The sequence below is a fragment of the Amphiura filiformis genome, chromosome 10, assembly GCF_039555335.1.
Source record: "Amphiura filiformis chromosome 10, Afil_fr2py, whole genome shotgun sequence".
Taxonomy (NCBI): domain Eukaryota; kingdom Metazoa; phylum Echinodermata; class Ophiuroidea; order Amphilepidida; family Amphiuridae; genus Amphiura; species Amphiura filiformis.
Window position 1 is genome coordinate 68395894 of NC_092637.1, and position 11939 is coordinate 68407832.

The window sequence follows — 11939 nt, forward strand, 5'->3', positions numbered from 1 at the left end:
AATGTGCATTTTTGATCCTTGCCCTTTTCTAGCAAATCGCCAGAAGGCTTTTGCAAAGCGTGCACGGCAATTAAAGCACACGTTTGACAGGCGTACGCACACGCAACACGCACTTTGCGGATAAAATCTGGTCTTGAGATGACCATGCGATCGGCGAATTGGTTCAGTGGTTCTTAAGATAGTTCTTGATATTAGTTTGAATAAAAATATCTCCAAACTTTTATTTTGAAGCTAACATGGATAGCACGCAGAGTATTATTACTCGTTTCAGTCGTCTTACCGCATCCAGGGCCACCGAGCCATTGTAGTACTGGGCCAGTACTGGGCCAATAAAGTCCATTCTATTACCCCCACGACCCATTATTCAAAATCGCGCACTGTGATTTGTTGAAACGCGTCACATGAAAGATCATTGATTAACAATAAAGTGGCCAGGGCAACGAACTTTATGTTCTTCTCGCATCACAGCACACAGCAAAGCACAATGCAGTATATTAGCGTCGTTACGCATTCTACGCAAAGCATTACGCTTGGTTACATGTTCTGCAATACCCGCTATCACTTACGCTTTGGCTACGCGTAGGTGTTCCACCTTGAGGTAAACAACTTGAAATATTTGGGCAAAAAATGTGATATTTTCTCTTTAAATCGCACTATTTTGTGGTAATAGAATAGAAATAAAGGGTGCGGCATTATCCTTTACACGCAAATAATGTATCCAAGGCAGTAAAAACGTTTGAATGATTATTTACTTTTTTACTGCCTCGGACACATTATTTGCGTGTAAAGGATAATGCATTACCCTTTTTTTCTTTAATACTGGACGCCGGTATTGGGCTAATAAATGTTTGCACACTGGCGTCAAACTGGGCCAGTACTGGTAGGCCCTACTATGCTCGACAAATTTATATTTCTGACTGAACTTGCCAGTATGTGGGGGAAGAAAGAGTGGGCCATGAAAAGCTATGATAGAGTAAGAGAGGAAGGTGGACAAGTGAGATCAAGCTTAAAATGGTAATATTTATTTGTCCAGTTTAGCACCAGTACTGACCCAGGTCGACGGTGTGCAAACATGTATTGGCCCAATACCGGGGTCCAGTATTTGCACTGTTAAGTAATGATTGCTGGGCACTACGAAGGATTACTTTTCGATGGATTGTCAAGAACTGGCCACGTTCTTGACATTCCAATATTTATTTTGACTATCAGGTGGCGGCGGATGCGACATCGCCATTTTTGACGCATTCTAAATGTGTTATGCGGTGTCAAAGCAAAATTATGTTATTCTAAAATCGTCGGGGTTCGACAAAGTACCACACTGTAAGTATGTTGTTTTTCAATTTATAACTGCTAACCGTTTATTTTGAATAGGGCTGTCAGCCTAGTATTTTCGCCATCCTCGTAGGTCACGTGTCGCGTGACCTATACCGCATGTTGACTATTGGTTAAATATATACCCCCTCTATAATCAAGGAATTGTCATGATGGGTATAACTTCAAGAAATTGGGCAGAAATCATGACCTCAACACTCGCAAGTACAGTTAATTGTTTTCATTTTGTTCGGCCATTCCTTGACTATTCATTAACTATAGCTACTACAAGTGGTATACTTAATGGTACAGTTATCCCATCGATCAGAAACACATCTATTTGACCAGACCAGGAACCACAGCCCAAAAAGGACTGCTGAAGACCCATGGCCAAGCCACCATCGCCCAAACATATGCCCCGGGGGTCAGCCAAGTCACCATGGGCAAAAATCAAGCACACTCTAGACCACCGCCCGTCCATACAAATACCATAATAGTCCCAGCTAGGAAATCAGTATCGCGCCCGGCGCACGCGCTCGCAAAGAAACAGAGACATGAACGTTAAGTCAGTAAAAATCATTCATAACCTCATTAATAGACGCGATGTGTGCGATCCAATTACATTTAGTTATTTGTGGAAACGCGAACGCAAATCGAGGTAATTAATATCTCACAATTGACCGCAAAATGCGTAATTGTTCCAATGTCGCACACAATTGACCGGCGTTTGCGTTTTGTTTTGCGTCGAACAAACTGCGCTGCCGTATTTGGATTGCGCGCTACCATATTTGCACAGATTGTGACACGCACTTTTGTTATTGGTCGTCATGTTTTAGCCTGATCGATTTTTGGAAAGGGAAGATGTAAAAATCATCTATTTTTATAAACTTTTGAGCAAAATGTTGTGTTATTTTGCAAAGTGAAGAGATTAAAGTGACGGTTATGAATGAGGTTAATAACTTTGCATCGGTAATATGTCGGGCAAGGTCTCTATTGAAAAAATTGCAATCAAACATTATATATATTTAGTACACATGTTAATGGGAAAAAAATGTAAAGTTCCCTAACACAATATCTGAATATAATATTGCTTCTAGCTTAACAGAAATGGAAAGAGGTGTATTTAATGTATCCATTATAGGCAAGAACACATTTTAAAATAAATGTTGCATTTTTTTATCCATCATCATTATTGTGCAATGTCTATTTTTTGCAATCCTGGAGAAAAATACGACCTCTGAATTCATAATCCTAGGGTTCCAGACTATCAATATACATTGATTTAAAAAAAGTTCTTTCAAGGTAACCCAACTCATTTTTTGTGGGCTTGGGGCTCGGACTATTATTAGGTATGTCACAGTGGCTGCACAATAATTCTGCTACACCGTGCATGCAAGCATAACAGTGAATTGAAAAGCGCGCGCTTCAAAGTTGGTCAATTTTAGAAAACATTCATGGCGATAAATGAATTTCCTCAGTATGCTTCATTTATCCAAATTGTTTGAATTTTTAATATATGGTGTGTGAAGCCTTTCCGAGGCTACCATCGGGTCCCTCAAAATTAAAAATTGTTTTGTTTAAAAGCTACTGCCTGTTTTTATGGAGTTGTGAAGATCGCTCATATATCAGTAAATATAGGCCTATTGAAATAAAGCGGACCTACGCACCATTTAGCTGAAATACGAATCTTTCTTAGCATGTAAATTATTTTCGTCGAAAACGAATGAAACACTTCGAGAAAACTAGTTGAAACAAAACATTATATCAAAGATATTTTTAGGGAGTAATTTTCCAAACCTCAATAGCTCTAAGCCATTGTGTGTGTCCAAGGCCATACTATTTTTGTATACGCGGTACAGTGGGGATGGCTTTTCCGTTTACCATTTATCATCCCATGTTAATCCAGATAACAAAATGTTCATTTAAAGTCTCATTTCAAATGAATTATGATTTTTACTTTTCGGATTTGGCTTTGAGCAATGGTGACACATACCATGTTTACAGAAAAAAATGAAAATTCTATTCCAGACATCGTCAAAATGTCAAACTTTGTATGTTTTGTATTATATTTAAGTAATTAACTGCAGTTTCTTTATTCAACATCATAACAGGTTCATACTTGACATATTTATGGTGAATGAATAGACGTTCATTAAATATTGATAAAACACAATATTACTCATGCCTAATTTACATAAAAATATCATGAATACATAATTACCTGTAATTAGCTAATTTGCATAATTAATTACTTTTTGTGTATTTTTGTTATCAATTGAAATAACTCTGTCTACATATGTGTGCAAAAAAACCCGCACCCTGATATCATGTACGGTTTTCTATTGGCATCAATTTTGCATATTAATTAGCTGAACTTAGTCATTTTTTCACCTTTAATTTGTCTGCAGATTGGCTGAATTTGCTAAAATAGTATATTTGGTTAATTTATTATAATTATTCAATGATAGATTTTTTAATTTTGTTTTCTTTAACGAAGTTAGGAAAGATAGGCATTTAACCTGTGGTACTTAAATTAACGCTGCTTTTTTAAGCAAGCGTCCAAATAAACCTTCAAAATCTCGAAATGTGCCAATTTTGTCATTATAGCCATTTGTGGCAGGTTTTAATTCCATTTACGAGCATCTTAAAATTGACACTACATCACAATGCATTGACCGATTTCAATTCCGTTTTTTGATTTTTGATGCTTTAATAAAGCTTATTCACGTAGAGACATTAAAATAACGTTTTTCTGCTGCGCTTATTTTTGAGGTGATATACCTACTATTATATGCAGTGGAATTTAAGCCACGTTTAACGTTTATTTAACATATTAATTAACACATCCAGGGGGTTTAATACTGTATGTACCCAACATTTGGGTTTTACGGGTTTGCTTGTTAAACACGCATTGAATCACACACACAAATTTAATTTGCCTGATGCGTAAAGAGATGACACCGACTGTTTTAATTATAGTAATGATTAATCAAGGTGGAAATATTTTCACATTTTATGTTAAACTTCAGCAAATCTGTTGTGTTTTACATACTTTGGCCCATATAAAAAGTGCGAAACAACGATTCGATATAATATTTTGAGACATAATACACAAATATAAATTTGACGCAAGGGGAGGATTTCAGTACCTGCTCCTTTTAAATAAACCAATTTCTTCAGTAGCATTTTTATTATGATTCAATTGCAAAGGATATACCAAAAAAGAGTGGTCTTGTAAGTTCTTCGTTGCACTACTTCAGAACTCTTGCAGGGATTTCATCAGGACCAATAGCTGGTTGCAGATTCCTGAGAAGATTCCTACATCTTCGACCTTGAAGGCCATCTTTTCCATTGAACATGTTTTTGAATGCTGAACTTCAGGAGCAGATTCTTCTGCACTGGCAAGTTGACTTTTTTAGCGACAAAGGTCTGGCAAAATTTTCCAGCTGTGTCTTTTGATGTAGCGTAGACTTGACGCCTATCCTTCAGCAGCCGGCATCCACTACTCAAAATATTGGACCTGCCTGTCGTCTATCACACGGTAGAGGATAGGCAAAATAAAAATTCCTATCGTTTATTCTCATTCTTAGTCAGTTAAATATTATTTTAATAACTGTAAACAATTTTTTAAAGCAAAAACTAAGTTACCGTCATAAATACTCCCCTCATTATAAAATGAACGAAACTTGTTTACCACTTCACGTATTCTGTTGCGTGTACTGCTAGCGCGTCTGCGTATTCCGCACTAGTCTACGCATCCAGCGCGATGTCTACGCGTACCTCTACACGCGTGTTACGCATTATCAAGACGCATGATGACGTGGGGTCGTCTACGGCCTGATAGACGGCACACGAAATCATGCGATTGTCCAATCAGAAATGTGTCTACGAACTAGACCACTCCCACTGACTAAGAATGGTATGTCAACTCTGGTGGACTTACCAGACAGGGTGTTAACAGTATCCCTCCATTTATTGCTGCTGATGAGAGTTCTTCCATCAAGTTGTTGTTATAGCCCCTTCTGGCTAGATAGATGTATGTGTGTCTATCAAAAATTCACCAATTATATAAACAATCCTGCAAATGCAACTCTGCAATACCATACTATACTATTATTGGAGACAGAATTAAAAAGACTAATTTGCGTATGACGAGGTCAACAAGACCAAACATGCCGTTCTGCGCAGATCAGCATGCCAATCACACCCCGTCTTCACATCATTTGTCCAAGATGTTGATAGACGCCCCCTTCCACGATGACCTTCCATGGCTCCCTGAAGAATCTGCTTCTCAACTCCACCATCCTTTCTTACAATGTGACCAAGGTAGCGCAATTTCCTCTCAATGATGGACTTTCTGATGTTTAAGTCGGTGCCAATCTTATTCAGGACCCAGATGTTTATCTTCTTGTCTTTCCAAGATATACTCCCAATAGCCTCCTATAGCACCACATCTCAAATGCATCTATCTTCTTCCTGTCATTCTTTGTCATTGCCCAGGATTCGCACCCGTATTAAGCAATTGAGAAGACTATTGCACGAAGTAACCTCTCAATGTGTGATCAGTGGAAAGTTGCATTTAAATAGGAAAATAGGAATCTATTCTTTATGCAAATCACACATTATGGCTTTAATGTCTGATACCCATTTACCCATGCGTAGCAAATATGTTGACTTCGTCGGGAGATAGGGTGCCTTTTTAACACGTACTGGGCGATAAGGGGTCTCTCTATGATGTCCGTGATATATCTTGGAGTAGGTGGCTTTTTATAATTAGACTACCTGATAGTTTGGGACCTCTTATTATCTTATCTTATTATGAGACGATAATGATCATTTATCACAAAACTGACGTTTTCACCTATTAAAATAGCATGTCACAGACGAGGGTCCTAACTTATGACCCATGGCCACATACATACAAAGACACACAGATACAACATTTCGATGTACAGTTCTTGAGTTATAGGCATAAAGATTAAATGTCAATGTCGGATATAGGGCAAACTATACTTTTGCTCAATTATATTATAATGAGGGGAATACATTGGGATGGGGTTTTCTCAGAATCGATAAATTTTGAAATTTAAGTCCTGCTTATTTTTGTCAGTTTAGAGTTTGGGCTTTCATTTGCTTTTTATTTGAATCAAATCGGACATTTGGTTCAGTACTGTTTTTCTTATGTATTGTATTGTTTTCAATGGGCGATATTTAAGGAATTTCCGGATAAAAATTAATTTCTGAATAATGTGATATGTTTATTGCATAAAAAGAGTGCTAATAATTAGTATAAATGTTATTGTTGACAGAAACATGATTTTATAATATTTGATATGCATAATTGCTGCCTAATTAACATATTAAGTATTTCTGGACTTAAAATGTAATTTTCTGCCAGATGTCGTTTCGCGTCATTTTTGACCTTGCGCGTCACTTTTCTTGGTAATGGTATATCTGTTTGAGCTTATATTTTAAAAATATCTGCTAAGCATGGAAACAACCTGTTTTCGTAAATTTTCCCCAAAATGCGCAAATTTAGTAGTATAGTAGTATATTTTATTCACACACAAATCGTGGCCCTTAGGCCAAATTACAAGTGGTTTACAATATTAAAAATAATTAAACATTAAAAAATATAGTATCAAACAAGGAAAATACAGCAACTGCTGTTGATAGAAAATAAAATATTGCACTTATTCAAGACATCATTCAAAAACATTATAAATACACACCATTAAAAGGCTAAAATTGCCTTAATATTACCATATTTAAAAAGTCAGAATATGCAAAACAGTTCAGGGCATTTAGTTATTCAATAAATTGATAAAGTATGGAATAGCGCTGTTTTTGAAACGATCAGTCCTTGCATAAAGTTGAGAGATTTGATTTGCATTGCGAAGGACCCTGCCATGACTCTCCAGTCTGTTAGGAGGGATGAGATCTTTTGTTCGAATAGAGGCAGAAAGCCCTTCGGCCAACTTACGACAATGGTCCTCCCTCCTATCAGCTAGAGAGTCTAGCTGGCACAGATTAAGAGCGTTATCATAACCATCATACAATTTGCCCAGAACTATTTTGCAAGCTCTTTTTTGCAGCTGCTAAAAATTGTGATCTTGAGTTGTGGTGAGTGAGGAATGCCATACTACATCCGCGTATTCAAGTAATGGTCGTACATATCCTTTGTAAACTGAACATAATTCCCGGGTATTAAAACCAAACCTTTTTAAAATCCTAAGCATATACAACCGACGATTGGTTTTGGACACAATTTCAGCAATGTTTCTATCCCATTTGAGATTGTCCTGCATCCAAATGCCCAAAATGTTTGCCTCAGAAACAAGGTTGAGAGGAATGTCATTGATTTTGATAACATTATTGGGTGGATTCCTCTTAAAGCAGAAATGCAGGGCTTGACATTTCAAAGGGTTAAGTTTCAGATTATTATTGGCAGACTATTCACCAAATTTACCAATTTTAATGCACCGTAGCATAACTTTACAACCTTTTTTGAACATTCTGTAAATTTTTTACTAAGACCTAAATTAAAAAAAAAAAACCAAAGCAAGACCGAAAAAAAATGTCGCGCAACGACATCATGTGAAAATCCAACATGGCCGCCGTTCAAATGATAAATAAGTCGTGCAAATACGTCACTATGTGATATAGTTGCGCAAATACGTCACTATGTGAAAAGGACAAAACAGCAATTTTACCGTGCAATGACAAAATCGCGCAAACACGTCGCCCAAATACATCAATGTGTGAAACGGCAAATTCTTCAAATTGCAGATACGACTACGACAAACTGGGCTTGTGCAGTATAGGTGATCGGCAAATTATATGTCGGTATGTGATACAGACATTACGACATAATTAAATTAATTAATATCTTCCTAATTAAGTCACCATGAGACATGGAATTTGGTGAATATAAAGAGTAGAATATAACAAACTAATGTACCACTTTTCTCAAAAATATGAAAAATGTGAAAAAATAGTCAGTATGTGATGCGGCTGACGAATTATGACATAATAACTCATACTATATGCATCAAAACTTTAAGCTGAAATAGCAAAAGGAAACCCAGTCATGCTAGTTTTGAACGAATATGATCTAATACATCTTTGCATGCGCTTAATCTTTCACACAGACGTCATTGGTCAGCCAATGACGTAAATAATTGCACAGTAATCGATGGGACAGGATGCACATGTTCAAGTTAAACTCCGGAGGTTCAAATCAACATGAACCCCTCATGATGAGCTTTTCTCTTTGTAAACCACACCCCACTGTCAAAGATTTTTTGAATTCCATCCAAATTCAACAGTTTCAATTTTTCCAGGTCCAGCCATTTGAATCCATAAAAAGTGGTATAAGTATGGAAGATTTTGGAATTCCAAACAATTGTCAAATTTTAGACTAAATTATGTATAATTCAACTAAAGTATGCACAAAAAGTAACGCAGCTGTTATAAATACGCACATAGCTTCAGAACTAATAATTGTTTCCACAATATTTCTACATAGAAAGAAGGATGGTGTTTTTACGTGCATTGTGATACCCCATTTGTCAAATGTCGTTCAATATTAACAATAGTATCAAAATGCGCGTAAATAAATCGTCCTTCTTTCTATGTTGACATAATGTGAACACAATTGAATATATGAATACAAAACCCACCCAAGTCCATACGTTGGCTAAATTGAGTTAAGCATGGGAAATAGACCTGTCATATGTATGAAAAAACAATTCAAATTTATCCTCTGTGTCTATTGAGCATTTGAAAAATAGCATGTGTGAAAGAGCCACCCAATGCCATGATTTGAGTCTTGTAACATATTGATTGAAATCCAGTATGTATAAAAGTCCACTTGTAACACATTCATTGCTAGAGAGTGACTTTTGAAAAAAATGGGTTTAATAAAGGAAAGTGTGTGGTTTATATTACATGGCAGAATGCTTATCAACATTATACATACCTGTGTACTTTGTTCTGTATTATCTTACTAGTGGTATCTCATTCTAACATTGTTGTCTTTGTATATGATTCAAAAACCACCAGAGTCCAAAATTTAAAATGAACCCCACGAAGTCCCTGAAATGCTAATCATCATACCTAATACAGGATAATCCACTCATTTGCACGTAAAACTTACCATATTGACCAGGTAAATCTAACTGAAGGAATTAAAATGATACACAAGTTTTTCTCTCAAAATCACTTCCCATGGACTTGGGTGGGTTTTGTATTCATGTATTCAATTATTAGTTCTGACGCTATAGGCGTATCTATAACAGCTGCGTTACTTTTTGTGCAGTCTTTAGATTTGTTCAATTTAAAAAAATTTCAAATTTCAAATAGCCCTACTATAGGGCATTTTGACCGTAGCAATCCCGAACTCACCCAAAAGATTTGGGTGAAGCGGTTATTGAGTTAAGTTTAGCGGTTACTAAAATTTTTTGCAACACAGACTACGCATATTTTGGAGGTCATATACCGTTATATTTGGTACCAATGTACAGCTACGAATCTCCTCTATCCAGTGATAAGTACAAACATTCTCCAAATAATGTCACAATGACGTCATAATGTGAGCGCACCCTTGCAAAATTGACAAATTCAGGCTTTGTTTTGTACATAGCTAGAATTTCTCAATTTTGATTTTCTAGAAATATGTGATTGCATCAAATTTTAGATATCAAATAAAATGACCTGTTCAAACAAACAAAAAAGTAAAAAGTCAATTTCTCTTGGAGTAATTTTACAAGTGCGAAATTAAAATTTTACTGTAGGCCTATGTAGAAACCTATTTTGGGCCTCACCAACCTCCCTCTATGGTAATTTTTGATGGTCGGTCCTACCTCCGGGTAAGGTGCTGGTGTAAATATTTTATCACTAAAATGAGCGCCAAGGATGGATCTATACAATTAGCTTAGGTCGTTTGGGCGTTAAGACGAGCATTTTTTTAATGATGGATGGAAAACCTTGGGGTGGGGAATGGGGGTTGGTGCGCCCTTTCTGTATGGCTTATTTCTTTCTGGATTGCCCAAAAAGTTCATCTGGAATTAACTCAGACGACAGGTTAAATTTTTTTATTCCAAAAATGTCAGAATTGTACATTTTCCTGACTATATTTGAAATCAGCATGAACAAGAACTGATTTAAAAAAGACAATGCCATACATGAAAATCATGTTTCATAATTTTGCATTGACTTGGAATGCTAGTAATTTTCGGTGTGTGGCACAACTAACCTGGTGGGAAATATCGGTATTTATTGGTAAATGCCACCAATGACATACTACGAAATACTGAAGAATTTTCATGTTGAATTGAAGTTAAATAGAAAAATGTGATTTTCATTTCGCCCAATAATTTTCATTTCGCTCTTGTAAACTTATTTCAAGAGCTACTGACTTTTACTCGTTAGTTATGTGAAAAAAAAGTCATTTCCTTTTATATTTAGGAGGAAATTCGGTTAAAATCGCATTTTTGTAAAATATTTTAATTTTTTAGCCGCAAATCAATTTTGCCTGTACTTTAGTACATAGCCAGATTTTTACAAAATTGCATAGGCGCCCTCACATTATGACGTCATAGCGACATTATTTGGGGAATGTTTGTACTTTTTTGTATCAAATAGAACAGGATATGCCGTTTATAATTGAAAATTGAGGGGGGAATACAACAACCCCCCCCCTCTTCGTAGTTCGTGTTACAAAATACCGCTCAGTAGTTCTAGGGATAAGCGTAAATTTAGGGTTAAACCGCTTTGGGGGATAAATACATTATAAAATAAGTACAAACAAGCCTAGTATTGATTTAGTGGTTCATGAGATAGATCTTGATATTTTGAGAAAATATCTCAAAGCTTGGACTTCTAATGTTGAAGTCTATGGCTAGCACATAGAGCATTAATTAAGACAGCAGTGAAATGCACAGAGGGAACATGTATTTTAAATAAAATTGCCCAATTAATGACGACTCATAATTATTGATAAAATCAGGCCCGTTACCACAAAACCCGGAACACAACTGCAGACCTACTTGGGAGATAATGGTCTTTAAGTTTTGAACTATTTTCTCAAAATCTCAAGAGCTTTCTTAAGAACCACTGAACCAATACTAGGCTTGTTTGTACTCATTTTAATGCATTTTTCATGATGATTCCAAATATGGTCATGACAATTTAAAATCCACGGGCGATTATACGGGAGTCGAAGGTTAAAGTTTTCCATCCCATTCTTGATACCGATGTATTCCTCTCATCATCAAGGATTCGTAAGTAGAGTTCTCATTGACATTATCCGGGTCTTGCATCAAAATCTTAAAAAGTAATATTGTCACATATTCCGAGTCTTCAACTACACCAAAATCTTGGAAAGTAAATTTTTGACATATTCCGGGATTAAGAGGTACACCAAAATCTTCCACGTTGTGTCGGAATGGGTCAGAAATGGTTTGCCTATCGTGTGGGATCGGATGCAGATGTTCAAGTGGAAGTCATGTTCATGTTCAAGTCAACAATCGCTGATAACCTTATCATGTTTATTAGATGTTATTACTTTTCAATTGGTGTCAAAAAGTATAAAACACCCTGCAGCTCAGCTTCTAGTCACTTTCTGC